General features: G+C 40.3%; 1 pseudogene; it reads left to right on the forward strand.

The window, feature by feature from the left end:
* The first annotated feature begins 578 nt into the window (after positions 1 to 578).
* On the forward strand, positions 579 to 781 carry LOC120780203 (annotated as a pseudogene).
* Positions 782 to 17106: the final 16325 nt, after the last annotated feature.

The raw sequence follows: 17106 nt of genomic DNA on the forward strand, positions 1-17106 counted from the left end.
ACTAGATAAACAACTTTACTATTTTTGAAGTTATACTTCTTATACGAGTTCGGAAAAGGTTGCGATAGATTCAGGTTGCGCAACCTTGCTCAATATGAATCTACGCAACTTTGTCTGCGAAAATGTTCGAGCAGCAAGCGAAGCGGTGACAATCGGCGATCGTTTGTTCGCTTCTTTCGGCACAGCTCGGCTTTTCTACCAACAACACAATGTTGCCATGCTTATGCTGTAGTTGTTTTTGTAGAACAATGTTTCAATTTTTGGTTGGTGACATATTCAATTAAAAATAAATTCTGTTGGGATTCGAACATACGTACCTACGTGCTCGTCGTAACTTTTGACATTGACACTTGTATTGCGTTGTCCTAATTATGGTTTGGTTATGCATGAAAGAAATATACAATAGATCGCCGATTGTTACCTCTTTCCTTGCTGCTGCTGCGCATATGTATGTTTGTATGCTTGTGCATTATTGAAGTTATGCTTCTTTTTCTTTCGTTTGTCTTTCATTTCTGCGAATTCTCAACTATTTTGCGTATATTTTGGTTGAAATACTCTGCGTTGGCCGTTGAAAAATTAAGGCTATACTTTACAGGATCATTTCTGTAGTTAGTCTTCATTTACATTTTTTGGAAATCGACCCGCAATGACGAAGTATATCGTTTTATCTGACAGCTTCAAGCTCAAGAAGGTCATTTCTAATTTTGTCTTGTGGCATATTAGAAATGATGTTTCTTCGAAAATCGTTCGCTTACAACGGATAAAACGACTTCTGAGTGGTGATTTTAATGAATAAATTCCTTTTGGTTGAAATGCTCTGCGTTGGCCGTTAAAAGACTATACATCTCAGGATCATTCATTCCTTTCATTTCTTCAAAGAAATTAATGACATTTAGAAATATGCATATTTGCATTATTCGTTGTCATTTCCATATTCGTAGCAATAGAATTTCTATGGCATAAGTAAAGTACTGGCCGCCAATTGTCACCCCTTGCCGCTGTAGCAGCTTCGCCTACAAACATGCGTAAATATGTATGTATGTATATGTATGATCGTGAATACATATCGACGCAGATTTTTGCGAGAAGCACCAGTAAGTAGTGCAATTTATGATTTTTGGCTTTTGCCATCGTCGCAAAAAGACGACTTGTTGGCAAAGGCATGCTCGGGGAGATGTTACGGCCTCTGTTTTTATGAATGAAGTGAGATCGCTTGTGGAATTTGCCTGGGTTCATGGATTAAATCGTCTTTGTTGTAAAATGTACTACACTTGTTCTTCGCCAATTTCTCTGACATATTGTCTTGTGAAGATCAATTTTTTGTTTGTGACATATACATATGTGTACGCATATGTATGTTTGTATGCTTGTGCATTATTTGTTTGGCAATGTATGCAAATATATGTACATATAAGTATATATGAATGTATGAACATGCAAGTCAATGCGCGCACATGTAATAAGTATATTGATAAGTGATGAAAATATGATTTCAATTTCTGAACGCGCAAATGCGTATACATACACTCATATGAGCATGTGCAGATACACAAGATAGGATAGAAGATGTATGCCTTTTAACATCGTATACTATGCTAATAAATATTTTTCTTACTAATAGAAATTAAATTTATCACAGCAATATACATAATATACATAAACATAATATTGCTGTGATAAATTTAATTTCTATTAGTAAGAAAAATATTTATTTGTATAGTATACGATGTTAAAAGCAAAAATTTAAAAATTTATTCTGTCGAGATTCGAACCTGTGGTAGCATCTTGACTTTCCAAGCGCTTACCACCAACACCACCATTGACACTTAGGTTGCGCTGACTTAAGTATGGTTTGGTTATGCATGTACATAAGAAGCATACGATGGTTCTAATAATTTTGTTTAAGTATAGAAATATGCTTTTGTAGAGCATTTGCTTTCGCAAACATACAGACAAATGTGCAAACGACATAATATATGTATGTATGATTGTTTTCGCATTATTGAAATTTCGTTTCGCATTTTTCGGCACTTTCAAATTAATTAGTATAAGTAAAATTCACGACTTAACCCGCACACGTCTTATTCGCGCAAAATTTCCAACTTTATGAAAATTGGCGCAATTATTGAAACTTCAATTTTATGTAAAGTGTAAAACATGTTTACATATGAATATATAATATATTTGATTTTGGACCAAAACGAAACAATGAAATACATAATTACTTTTGCATGTCAATATGGAAATGCCGACGGCAAAACGCAAAGGCATATATATCACATACATACATACAAGCGATTTCTTGGTTGAAAGCAAAAATTGAAGCGTGAGAAATTGAAATGTCGACGGCAAAACGAAATTGCTTACATTCGTACATTGCGTATGAATCATGAAAATATTATCATAATGTTTAGGTAAATCTTTTATATATTTAAAATGAGTTATTATAAAATAAGATCAAATTAGCATTAAATAATTTGAAAAATAATAAATCAAAAATAAAAGAGTTCTACATACATATTTCCATCCTATGGAATATCAAAGAAATCATTTTATAAATACATATATTTCTGTCTCTTCATATTCTCGGTTAAAATATGTGGGAGAATTGTAAAAAATGTTAAAATTGCGTGGCGAATTCCGACCTACCTGATCTTCACAAAACAATATGGCAGCCAAAATGGCTGGACCTCCGATCAATGTTGATAAAATAAATGACAGTGATAATACACATAATACAGCGGATTCCAGGTTATGTGATGGTAAGTTTCTCTTGAATATTTCAATTGTCCGTAATAGATGCACCTTATGCTTAATTATTATTATTAAACTGGTGCCTTGAAACTAATATCAATTGGATTGGCAAGAATTTTAATGTTTTGATTTTAAATTGATTTTACAGCGGAAAAAGACAGTGTAGCCCGTGTTTCAAGAGGAGGAAAAACAGCACAATATTATCGTGAATACAGAGCACGAAAGAAAGCAGAGCGGGAAAAGGAGAAATTGGAAATGATAGCTGGCAGTCAAACGAAGAAGAGGAAAACAGCTGTGGAATATCAGAGAGCGCGTAAAAAAAGATTCAACATCCATCAATCTCTGCGGGAGCATCTATAACTACTGATGAATCAACGATCGTCCATTCACCGATAACTGCTACGCACGTTCTTATGGACACAGTAATTTAGACAGCTGCACAACTACACGACTGCAGACCGTCAGTTGTCGCTCTCGCAAATTTGAAAATATTTTTATATTTGCCGACAACAGTAGGCACGACAGTAGAGTTGACAGTAGAGAGGAGTGGGCCACTAATATGTTAAATGTAAAATTATTCAAAGCTCTAACACACCTGACGTAATTTTACAAATCAAAGCAGAAATTACCGCTGATATATCATTTGTAATTACAATTGATAATTTAAAACTTTTAAATTATAAATATATACCTATTTACTTAATTTTTGCATAAAAAATTTCACTTTGAACAAAATATTACAATTTCATACAGTTCACTGTCGTGCTGCCATGTCGTGTCGCTTTCTATGTGTTCGGAGCGTTATTTCTTGCGGATAGAGCGACAAGCAAAATAAAAAAGTGCTTACACAGGATATACACATGTACATATATTGTTTCTTTGGCACATTTGTCTTTATGTTTACGAAAACAAATAGGAGCCACATTCATAAGGAAATGACAAGTGCCGCACGCGTCTTTCCGCATCTCCGTTGTCACGGACAACCAATAGCCAAGCTCACAGCTTCGCCAACAAACTATCGTAAAAATGTATGTTTCTGTATGAGCTTGCATACACATCGACGCTGATTTTTGCGAGCCACCGCAAAATATTTCAGATTTGACAAATATTTCAAATCGACGAGAACTTTGTTGCCACTTTTTATGCTTGTGCATTATTTGTTCGGTAATGTATACAAATATATGTACATATAAGTATAAATGAATATACATATATCAGTGGAGGATCCAGAGACGATTCTTGGGGGGGAAATTGAATTTATCTTTCTATTTGGGTTTCAAACTTATTATTGCGAGAGAAATACAGTACAAATTATGAAGCTAATATTATCAATTCCAATTTTTAGGTAAACAAAGTGGTAATAATCGAAAAGTCAACCATATGCATGCATGACATAGTGGCTCATTTTATCAAAAATTAAAACATGACTGCCATGTTTTGCGAATCTTTCGATGACTTCTTCGGCGGTGATTTCGAAGTCATGATGCGTATGAAGCAATGCTAATCGAACTAGTCTTTCTTGAAGCATGGTCGTCCTAAGCCATGTTTTGATGCGGCGAAGATAAGAGAAAGAACGTTCAGAGCTCGCGTTTGTTACGGGAAGTGTACAGAATACTCGGACATAGGTGTGGATTGTTGGGAATATGTCAACATCACATTTTCTTAATGTTTCCAGTGAAGGAGTTGGAATTTCGCTGCCTCCAATTTTTTGTTGCTGCTGCCAGTGACATTGCCAGTAGCTTAATTCACCTTTGAATTTCAATTTTTTTACGCTTTTTTCATCATCCAGAAGATTCCCGAATCTTTCTATCAAGCATCCGTTTAGATCATCGATTTCGTTTTCTTTTAAAAGACTTGCTTTTTCTGGGAGCAACACACTCAATTGGTAACCATCCAAAACTTCTTGTGAAAAACGAGCTTCCAAATCTTCTTTGATGGTATCCAGCATAGTTATGTAGACAGAGACCCTGTAGTAATCTTCACAAGTTTTCACGTCGCAATGTCGAGTTTTTCCGCCATTTTCTTGGCTACTGAATAAATCAATCGGAATATTTCATTCAAGCAAAGTCCCAATCATTTTTGATGCCTTCGCCAAATCAATTGCTTCCTTTTGAAGAACTACGCTGAGCGAATGGGTGAGCGATAGAATGTCGCTTAGACAGAAGAGCCCGACGATAAATTCGAACTTGCACAAAGCCGATGTGAGATTTGTTGTTTTGCCTGCTGTTTCTCTGTTCTTCCACTCACTGATTTTTGACAGAGCTTCGATGATCAACGGTAACTTCGCAACAAATTGAAGGACAGCATCGTGCCTCTCTACCCAACTTGTTTCACACAACTGGACAAGTTTTTCACCAAATATCTTTGCTAATACAGTCACACGTTTCGGAAATTAGTTCTTGAAGAATTTGTCGACTTCTCGTATGGCACTGGCAACGTTTTCGATTAATCGTACTTTCACTGACTTTGAAATACTGTTGTTGAGTTTGTGCGAGAAACACGGAGTCATGACAGCATTTTTTGCTTCTTTCCGAATTTCGTTGACTGCTCCGATATCTGACAGCATGACCGCAATCCATCAGTCCCTATCGAAGTGCATTTCTCCATTCGGAGATTCATTTTCTTCATTGTCTGTCAAACCGGTTTAACAGCTTAGCGAAGGTCTATCATATTTGAGATCTACATTTCAAAGTCGCCCGAGGCGTAGTGGTTAAGCTGGCAGGTCACTTCCCCAGCCTAGGGTTCGAACCCTGCCGAATATTTTTTTTCTACAAAATGTGAATAAAAATCGGGAACATTTCCCGATTTCCGTGTCTGATTTCCAGGCGTTTCGGGATCAGCTGTTATCGTCGGGAATCGCCGGGTTCTGAGGACGAGGGCAAGTTAAAACTCGGGTTCTATATGCAAAATTGGTTACTACTATTGTCGAATAAACAAACCTAACCTCAATTTTTATGTAAACACTCGTTTAAATGTCAGTGAAATTTCACCACGCACGAAAATGAACAGTAAAATCGAAACAACATCGATACTTATCATTTTAGATATTCAAAATTGGGCACTTTATTTTCTAGAATAAGGTATAAGGGTAACTTGGGCAACTTATAGTTACTATATAGATGATTCCGCTCAGCTGAGCATAGCGTGATTCTATTGGACAGTCAAGTTGAGGCGTTTTGGGCGAGATAAGCATTACCATGCGTCGAGTGTTTTTATACTCAATAGTACCAATTGTACAGTATGAGGCATATATGCCCGCAGTTTATGGTTCATGGTGTCAACTGACGCTAGGTGACACCACGAACTACGAAAAACATATAGACACGATGCCGCTTGCGACTATCGAACGCCCCATTAATTCTACATATCTTTGGGGCATATATGTCTCATACTGTACTCAAGACTTCGATTCTTTCTCAATTCAGAATTTAATACTTCCGCTGTGAGTCGCCCAGAAAAGGGTTAAATAAGTTAAGACAGGTCATATAATGCAATTTATGATAATATCTTGTTGTGATTTCCACAGTGTATTTGGTGAGAAGAGTGTCATTGTTGTAATGGGTGATTTTTTAAGAGCTTGATAACTTTTTTTTAAAAAAAAACGCATAAAATTTGCAAAATCTCATCGGTTCTTTATTTGAAACGTTAGATTGGTTCATGACATTTACTTTTTGAAGATAATTTCATTTAAATGTTGACCACGGCTGCGTCTTAGGTGGTCCATTCGGAAAGTCCAATTTTGGGCAACTTTTTTCGAGCATTTCGGCCGGAATAGCCCGAATTTCTTCGGAAATGTTGTCTTCCAAAGCTGGAATAGTTGCTGGCTTATTTCTGTAGACTTTAGACTTGACGTAGCCCCACAAAAAATAGTCTAAAGGCGTTAAATCGCATGATCTTGGTGGCCAACTTACGGGTCCATTTCTTGAGATGAATTGTTCTCCGAAGTTTTCCCTCAAAATGGCCATAGAATCGCGAGCTGTGTGGCATGTAGCGCCATCTTGTTGAAACCACATGTCAACCAAGTTCAGTTCTTCCATTTTGGCAGCAAAAGTTTGTTAGCATCGAACGATAGCGATCGCCATTCACCGTAACGTTGCGTCCAACAGCATCTTTGAAAAATACGGTCCAATGATTCCACCAGCGTACAAACCACACCAAACAGTGCATTTTTCGGGATGCATGGGCAGTTGGCCACCAAGATCATGCGATTTAACGCCTTTAGACTATTTTTGTGGGGCTACGTCAAGTCTAAAGTCTACAGAAATAAGCCAGCAACTATTCCAGCTTTGTGAAGACAACATTTCCGAAGAAATTCGGGCTATTCCGGCCGAAATGCTCGAAAAAGTTGCCCAAAATTGGACTTTCCGAATGGACCACCTAAGACGCAGCCGCGGTCAACATTTAAATGAAATTATCTTCAAAAAGTAAATGTCATGAACCAATCTAACGTTTCAAATAAAGAACCGATGAGATTTTGCAAATTTTATGCGTTTTTATTTAAAAAAAAGTTATCAAGCTCTTAAAAAATCACCCGATATTTTCATTTTTGAAGTGAAACCTTCTTATGGGAGGGTTTTGAAATCTCGATCGGCAACTTTTTTGGTGACGCTCGCTCTAACGTAGTAAGTAAGAGTGAGAGGCCTCCGGGAATCGAGCGAGAGTGAGAGGCCTGTCTTTCATGTCATTCTCTGCGTTCAGGCGGCGTCGCGATCGCGGAAATCAGCTGTTGGTTTCTAACACAGTGATCATAAGCAACGTATTTTGTTTTTGTGCGTGTCTTCATTACTTAAATTGAGAGTTTTGTGCAAATATGCCGAAGTCGGGTGCAGAAAGGACAAAAACGTGCCGGGAGAAAAAACGGGCGAGTGAAGGAATTGAAGGAAAAAAAGTAGAACTGAAATTGAACGAGATAGCAGGGAACGGAGGCAAACACGTGCTAACCTCTTACGTGAAAGTGTGGACGATAGTGTAAGTGGTCCAGAGAATGAACTATTAGCAACGACTTCGACTCATCCTCCTCCTGACTGTGATGTACATAATGGTGATCGATTACAATATTCAGACTTTAATAAGTTCAAAACTGGACATAAGAACTTTCACCGTGATTTTATAAATAATCCATTCGGTTTTACGTGTTGTGTATGTGATAGATTATGGTTTAAAAATGACTTGAAGACTCTATCCGTTGAAAATGAAATCGTATTCAACAAAAATTTCCTGAATTCAAAAGTAATAATGAGCTGGCATGCACTAGCTATCGCTAGGCTTTGAGGAGAGACAAAATTCCAACATTGTCGAAATTGAATGGCTTTGTATATCCCCCGATCCCTTACTATCAAGAAGTGTTTGACACGTGATTAAAATGATTCCTCTCCCTCTAAACATAGAAAATTAAATAATCCTTGCCGATCCAATCATTCAGTTTCACTTCTATCGCGTGTCTTCATGACACGCCTATTTTTTTACACTGTTGTACAATAATTTTTTTTAATGCAGAGAATATTTTTCTAGCAAACAAGTGAAATTTTCCGGGTTTGCGGTTCCAAGGGGGGGAAATTTCCCTAATAAGGTTGCCTCAAAATGGCACACCCTAATACATATGTATTGATAAGTGATAAAATCTTCATTTGAATTTCTAAACGCGCACATGCGTATACATACATACATTCATATGAGCATGTGCAGAGACATAAGATTAATATGATAAAATACATATGTATATAAATTATGAATAACCGTCTTGTTTCTTTATTATTATCACTTTATTAATCAGATCATGCTGTCTGATGAGTTCTCTGTTACAAACCGAACCTTACATTCTAAAGCTCTTCTTCTTCTTAATTGGCGTAGACACCTCTTACGCGATTATAGCCGAGTTAACAACAGCGCGCCAGTTGTTTCTTCTTTTCGCTACGTGGCGCCAATTGGATATTCCAAGCGTGGCCAGGTCCTTCTTCATCTGGTCCCTCCAACGGAATGGAGGTCTTCCACTTCCTCTGCTTCCCCCGGCGGGTACAGCGTCGAATACTTCCAGAGCTGGAGTGTTTCCGTCCATTCGGACAACATGACCTAGCCAACGTAGCCGCTGTCTTTTAATTCGCTGAACTATGTCGATGTCGTCGTATATCTCGTACAGCTCATCGTTCCATCGAATGCGGTATTCGCCGTGGCCAACACGTAAAGGACCATAAATCTTTCGCAGAACTTTTCTCTCAAAAACTCGCAACGTCGACTCATGAGTTGTTGTCATCGTCCAGGCCTCTGCACCATATAGCAGGACGGGAATTATGAGTGACTTATAGAGTTTGGTTTTTGTTTGTTGAGAGAGGACTTTACTTTTCAATTGCCTACTCAGTCCGAAGTAGCACCTGTTGGCAAGAGCAACCCTATCAATATCATCGGCATACGCCAGCAGCTGTACACTCTTATAAAAGATGGTACCTTCTCTATTAAGTTCTGCGTCTCGAACTATTTTCTCCAGGAGCACGTTGAAAAAGTCGCACGATAAGGAATCGCCTTGTCTGAAACCTCGTTTGGTATCGAACGGCTCGGAGAGTTCCTTCCAAATTCTGACGGAGCTTTTGGTGTTGCTCAACGTCAGCTTACACAGCCGTATCAGTTTTGCGGGATACCAAATTCAGACATCGCGGCATAAAGGCAGCTACTTTTCGTGCTGTCGAAAGCAGCTTTGAAATCGACGAAGATGTGGTGTGTGTCGATTCTTCTTTCACGGGTCTTTTCCAAGATTTGGCGCATGGTGAATATCTGGTCGGTTGTTGATTTTCCAGGTCTGAAGCCACACTGATAAGGTCCAATCAGTTTGTTGACGGTGGGCTTTAATCTTTTACACAATACGCTGGCGGAACAGATTGACGATTCGACATTCTGCACAATGAATGACGAAGCCCACACCAGAGTTATGGGCACCTGTAATAGCTCGCCAAATATTACCATTGCTAGAGGTGGTTTGATAAATAGCATAACCTGGCGACGTATGCTAACTCTCTCATCAGACCATCTGCCCATAATTATTTCGATCGAGAGACTTCCCGATTTCGTTTCTGTGGCCAACCGTACCTTCATTAACTTTAACAAAGCTAATTGGGTCGACTTCCCAGATTTTACTGAGAGCATCTTCAACGCTCTACCCATTCCTACGGACGTATCCGTTGGAGAACGTCGTTTCCGCAAGGTGATCGCAGCAGCTACCGCTCGCTTCATCACGGCTGAAAGAATAGCGGAATCCGCCCCAATTTCCTAGCCGAAGCAGCCGTTTTAGCTAACGACCGTGATACCTTACGCCATTCCGATCTCGAGGATCTCCGAATAAGGGATCTGAGCGGACGAAATGGATAGAGTACCTGAAGTCCTGCAACCTCTCCACCGGTGTGAGTAAGGTTTGGGCTACTGTAAAGGCTTTGGGCTACCGTCAAGGCTTTGTCTAACCCGAAGAGACATGACGACCGAGTTGAAGTTCAATTCAATGGTCATGCCTCTTCGGACCCAAAGAGGGGCGCGAGCTATTTTAACCGGCAAATTACATTGCACCCTTCGGTAAACAAAGCCAAACGATGTTTTAACCGACGGCTGCGCAAAATGCCAAACGACTTCGCTTCACTTACTTTCACCAATGAGGAGATTCATAATGCCATCAACAAATCGAAATCATCTAAATCCATGGCCCTGATAGAATTAACATGCTTATGGTGAAGCATTTAGACTCGACGGGAGTAGGTTATCTCACCAAGGTCCTCAACTTGTCGCTGACCCCTCTTCAAATACCAGATGTGTGAAAAGTCGGAAGAGTGGTCCCACTACTGAAACCTGGGAAACCCGCCAACAAAGGGGAATCTTATCGACCGATATCTCTCCTCTCTCCAGTAGTGAAGACACCTGAGGCCTTGCTACTCCCGACTTTCACTCACCACCTGAGCCTAGCCAGCCACCAGCATGGATTCCGAAAAGTGCACAGCACTTAACTTCATAAACGCTCTGATATTTCGTGGCCTCAACCAGAAGCCACCCTGCGAGAGAACGGTCCTCGTAGCGTTGGACTTGTCAAAAGCTTTTGACACAGTCATCCACACAACGCTATTGCAGGACATCGAGAAAACCACGCTTCCTCCAGGGTTAAAGAGGTAGACCATGAACTACCTGAACGGTCGTCAATCATCCGTACTATTTCGAAGTGAAACATCAAAGCTGAGAAAAATTAAACAGGGGGTTCCGCAGGGTGGTGTCCCCTCCCCGCTTCTGTTTAACTTCTATATCTCAAAACTCCCACAGCCACCAGAGGGAGTTTCCATAACCTCAGCTGATGATTGCACGATATTGATGTCGGGCAATGGAATCGATGGCATAAGTTCAAAGGTAAACGGCTACCTCACCAACCTTTCTTGTTTCCTCACTGCACGGAACCCAATACTTTCCCCCACCAAATCCATAGCGAACATATACATGAACTGGACGAAGGAGAATGGACTTGAGCTTAATATTGCAGTCGATTCCGACTGTAAATAATCATAAGATTTTAGGTGTAACTTTTGATAGTCTATGCTCCTTCACTCCTCATACGACCGCGATTATTGCCAAGTTTCAGAGCCGCAACAAAATCCTCAAGTCGCTAGCCGGCAGCGCATGGGGCAAATACAAAGAAACGTTGTTGACAACATACAAGGCAATCGGCAGGCCGGTCATCAATTATGCCGCACCAATGTGGTCGCCTGGATGCAATGGTACGCAGATGAGGAAACTACAGACCTGCCAGCATACTGCACTCCGGACCACGACAGGATACCTCTTTCCCCTCCCATCGACCACCTACATAGTGAGACGCTTATGTTCCCCGTTAAGGAGCATAATGAACTCCTCTCCAAGCAGTTCTTGCTGGAATGTTTTCCCAGAAATCACCCCTGCAGCCACCTGCTGGGAGCGGAATCGCCTCCTAGGAACATCAAGAGGTCTTTCCTCAAATACCTACCGGACTTCGGATGCAACTTACTTCCGACAGGTACTGACCGCCATTCACAGTGGAGCTATTAACACCTTCACCGACTCCCTTTCAGTGAATGACGTTCTTGGAGTCAAACCACTACCCACCGTAGACGAAGAGCTCGAGTTTCCGCGAGAAACGCGAGTGACCCTAGAGCAGCTTCGTTCTGGATATTGTAGCAGGTTAAATTCCTACTTATCCAGAATAGACCCCGACATATCTAATATATGTCCTGCATGCAACGAGTCTCCGTATGTCCACCTCTTTGCATGCCCTGCCAACCGTACTCATCTAACACCTCTTTCCCTTTGGTCCGACACCATCGAAACAGCACGTTCCTTGAGCTGACACCAGAACAAATTGATGAAATCATTTCTCCGGAAATTCTTGATTCAGAGATAGATTCAGAATTATACGAAGTGGTGAAAACCAACATAGTTCATGGAGCTTGCGGACACCACAATCCCACTTCGGTTTGTATATCTGACAATAAATGCACAAAACACTATCCACGTCCTTTTCTTTTGGAAACAATGGGTATACAATCCCTCGGCGTCGCTCACCCGACGACAATGGCAGAACGTTCAGCATTCAATTTAGAGGAGTGAATATCGAAGCTGACAACACAGGGATCGTACCATATTTGCCATTATTGTCTAATTCACATTCAAAACTCATATCAATGTTGAGTATTGCAGTTTGGTGAAATCGATCAAAAACGTTTGCAAGTACGTCACCAAAGAAACCAACATGGCGATTATTGGCCTTCAACGAGGTGAGATGAGCAAGTATCAAATGGATCGATGGGTAAACTGCAATGAAGCGTTTTGTAAAATATTTACTTCTGCAATTCGTGAACGTTTTCCGACTGCTGTGCATCTCGCAGTTCATTTAGAGAAGGCCAAAGAGTGTATTTTAACAGCCAACACAGCAAACGGAAACACCGCCTACAACAAAATTGGCATTACCTAGTATTTTCTCAACTTGCGTTAGTGATCCGTTTGCAAGAACATTTCTTTATATTATGCATCGTCCAAGAAATGGCTTCACAGAAGGCAAGGCCAAGCAGTAGATGGATATCCCGGTGTGTCCTCAACTTATGCATTAGGTTTAATTTATACAATCCACCCGAAAAACGACTATTGCTTCTACCTTCGGTTGCTACTGATTAACCGCGTACAGTTCAACTACATTTGAGTCATTGCGTACTGTGAATGGTACAGTGTGCGCAACTTTTTGAGAAGCACGCCAGCAATTACAATTGCTGGAACATGATAATCACTGGAATCAAACGATGGACGATCTGATAGTTACCGCTCATGCCACTGACGTTCGCACGCTTTTCGCAATGATCACTTCGACATATCAGCCGTCAAATCCGCGTCAATTATGGAATACGAACAAAAATTACATTTCCGAAGACAGTTTATTCGCTAAGTGTTGTAAATGGGCAACTTCCTGTTGATAGCTACAGTGGCTTGATATCAATTTTGTCAATCCATTTCAATGAAAGATGAACTCATCACGATTGTTTATCCGAACATTGGCCAAATTATCGTAATTACGATTCCATGAGTGCACGCGCAATTTTAGAAGCCAAAAATACCGATGTTAATGACTTAAGCTGGAAGATTCAAAGTCAAATTCCGGGAGATTTCCGCTCATAAGAATCGATCAATCGTCTTGACAATGAAGATGAAGCCGTGAATTATCAAGTAGAATTTCTAAATTATTTGGATAGGCTTGGAATGCCGCCGCATCCTTTACGTCCCAAAGTTGCATCTGACGTTATTATGTTTCGCAACCTTCATGCGCCGAAAATGTGTAATGGAACCCGACTGATTGTGACGCAGCCATCGAATACGAGAGGGCAGATTTCTTGATTCTACGAATTCCTTTGAGTTCCAACGATTTGCCATTTCAGTTCAAACGTATTCAGTTTAAAGGCGATTTGCGATGACAATCAACAGGACACAAGGATATTCGCTAGAAGTGTGTGGAATAAATCTGGAAATGCTGTGTTTTCCACACGTGGCGTGTTCACGAGTTTTTTATTTTCTATGTACATTTACGCATTGAAACAAAACCAAAAAATTGGGTTCATCAAGCTGCGTTACATTGAAAAAATGTAGGAAAATGATTTTCAACACAATATAAATTCAACTTTCTTTTCATTGCAAATAATATAATTTCACGCAGGACAATGCCTGCGGGGTCAGCTAGTTTTTATATAATTAATCTTACTTTTTTTTAGAAAACACGAATTTTATTAAATTATTCTTTATTTTTAGATATAGATAGATACTTATACATATTTACAATATTTAGGTAAAACTTTAATTTTGTTAATTATAATTATTAGTAATAATACAATTAAAATTAGTTTTGTAAAAATTGTATATGTATTAATAAAGAAGAAATAAAAAAATTTTAACTTAAAATGTTTGTTTAGACTTCTAAAAATGTTTTAATTTAGGAGTCAGAAAATGCAACTTTGCATCAGCTGTCGATTGGGGATTGAGCAGCTCAGATATACTTTTTTTATATGACACTACTCGGTACCTAGGGTCTTGAACAGTTTTGGTTGGATTTGAAAAATTTTTTGCCATGAAGTAGCTCCAAGTTCACTATTAAAAACTTTTTATCCACAGGTGCCCCTTGCGATCCTCCGTGCCAAATAACGGTTTTATATCTTAATTTAGTCTATAGTTATGGTACTTTATAGGTTTTCGGTTAATGGCGATTTGTGGACGTGGCAGTGGTCCGCCTACGCCCATCTACGAACTAGAAATTTTTGTTTGTATCAAGAAACCTGTATACCAAATTTTATCAAGATATCTCAACTTTTACTCAAGTTACAGATTGCCCCAGCGGACGGATGAACGGACAGACAGTCAGTCAACCGGATTTCAACTTTTAGCCGAAATCCTGATCATTTATGTATATATAACCCTATATCTATTTCGATTAGTTTTAGGTAATATGTACAACTGTTATGTGAACAAAACTATAATACTCAAATGATCGCAAGAGTATGAAAATATACATGGTACCTAAGCGAAACCGGAAACTTAAGCGAACTTAAGCGGAGGACTACTTAACTGGGATTGACTGTCAATTTATTTTATTCAAAATAGCCTCCTTCTGCTTCAATACAGTTTTGTGCACGGTTCAAAAGCAAGTCGAACGAGTATTTTAGCTCGTTGGCCGGTATGGTCGCCAGTATGTCGGTGCAAGCCTTTTGATTGGCCTCTACGTCCGCATAACGCTTTCCTTTCATAGGCAAATGCATTTTTCAGAAAAAAAAGAAGTCGCACGGTGCCACATCAGGTGAATACTTGGAGTGATTAATGGTTAAAATGTGATTTTTAGTCAAATAATCGTCCTTCGATGGTCCTTTGCGAACGATGAGCTGTACGAGATATACGACGACATTGACATAGTTCAGCGAATTAAAAGAAAGCGGCTACGCTGGCTAGGTCATGTTGTCCGAATGGACAAAAAAACTCCAGCTCTGAAAGCGCTGTACCCGTCGGGGGAAGCAGAGGAAGAGGAAGAACTCCACTCCGTTAGAACGACCAGGTGGAGAAGGACCTGGCTTCGCTTGGAATATCCAATTGGCGCCACGGAGCGAAAAGAAGAAACGACTGGCGCGCTGTTGTTAACTCGGCTATAATCGCGTAAGCGGTGTCTACGCCAATTAAGAAGAAGAAGAATCGTCCTTCGAATGTTGGATTCTGAGCAATTTTTGGTCAAAACCGTGCACACACCTTTCGTAAGCCCAAATGTACGATAAAAATGCAATAAATCGATGTTTTGGAGATGTTCAATTCCATTTCGATGAATTTCAATGATGATTTTCCATAGTTTTTAGTAAGAAAGAAGTTAGACTGAATGGCTGGAAAGATTTAGTCTGTGAATAGTCCTTCCTTACTACTTTGGGTATGAAGATCACCTTAGCGGTCCTCCATAATTCAGGGATATACGCCATTGCGAGGCTATTCCTAATCAGCCGAACAAGGCATGGCAGTAGATCCTACTCTCCCTGTTGTAAAAGCGCTGGAAAGATGCCATCCACTCTCGGAGACTTGAATTTCTCAAACGAAACCATTGCCCACTTGATCGCATCCGCAGTATATAATTGCCTTGTGATTATCCAATCCGAGCAAGATGGCCTGTGTTCGACCACGGGTTGACACTGATTTTCCCGAATTGTTTCCGGGAAGCGCGCCCGCAGAAGCGCCGTAGCTCTATCTTCTGTTCTGGTCGCAAATGTCCCGCCGCTTCTTTTGATTGCTAGTACTGTGTCAGTCTTGCCTTTGGGCAGTGCGTTATGCAGCCTAGCTGCTTCTGGTGTGGAGGTGACATGTTCACAGAATCTCCTAAAGCTTGCTTGCTTTGCAGACCCTATCTCCTTATTATATACGTACGTTTCGCTTTGTTAAATAGCCTCCGTACCTTTTTTCTGAGATCTGGGAGTTTTCTTGACCACCAGGGACAGTTGCGCCAGTCTGTCGTCGCTTTTCGGGGGCAGCTGCAGTAATGTCTATGATTGACCCATTTTGCGCAGATAACCTGCTCTATATTCCTGGGCCAGCAACGCTATTGTCAGTCTGCCCCTACCTGCTCAGACTCTCACTTAGGATATCCCGGAAAGTATACCAGTTGCCTTCCGGGGGTCACGTCTGGGGGAAAGTGCCTGACCTCTTCCTTTCGCGCGAACCTTATGATTCTATGATCTGACAGTGAGGGATCCGTTGATACAATTAACTGTGAGACCAATACGTTTGCAGGCTCGTTGCTCAAGGTGATGTCGAGCACCTCTTTTCTGCTTATTGTAATGAAGGTGGGTTCACACCCCTCATTCTCTATAGCTAAGTTATTACTTAGTATATACTCTAAAAGAGACTCACTTCGTGCGTAGCAGTCCGTACTACCCCATTCCATGTGATGGGCGTTCACATCACATCCAATAATTAGGGGCAGCCTGTGTCTCCTGCAGTACATCACCAGTCTATGCACAGCCGCATGGGGGTGCTGTGGATGCTTCTCCTGGGAAATAAGCTGATTCTAGGACGAAGTCTGTGCCTTCAAAATCCCTGGCTTGTACTTCCACCAGATCCTGCGTCAAGAACTCTGAAATGCAAAAGAAATCAATATTGTTTCCGACTATTACGCAAGTTCTAGGTCTCTCGCTTTAAAGATCCTAGATTACCTTTTTGGAATCTGTGCTCTAACCTCTCTTTTGTAGACCAAAGGATATTTCTCTTGGATCAGCATGATGCCCAGTTTATCAGAAGTGAACCTGCACGTTATGACATCCAAGGTTGCCGCCACGTGATGCAGGTTCACATGGGCAA

This window comes from Bactrocera tryoni, unplaced genomic scaffold, assembly GCF_016617805.1.
Source record: "Bactrocera tryoni isolate S06 unplaced genomic scaffold, CSIRO_BtryS06_freeze2 scaffold_230, whole genome shotgun sequence".
NCBI classification, from domain to species: domain Eukaryota; kingdom Metazoa; phylum Arthropoda; class Insecta; order Diptera; family Tephritidae; genus Bactrocera; species Bactrocera tryoni.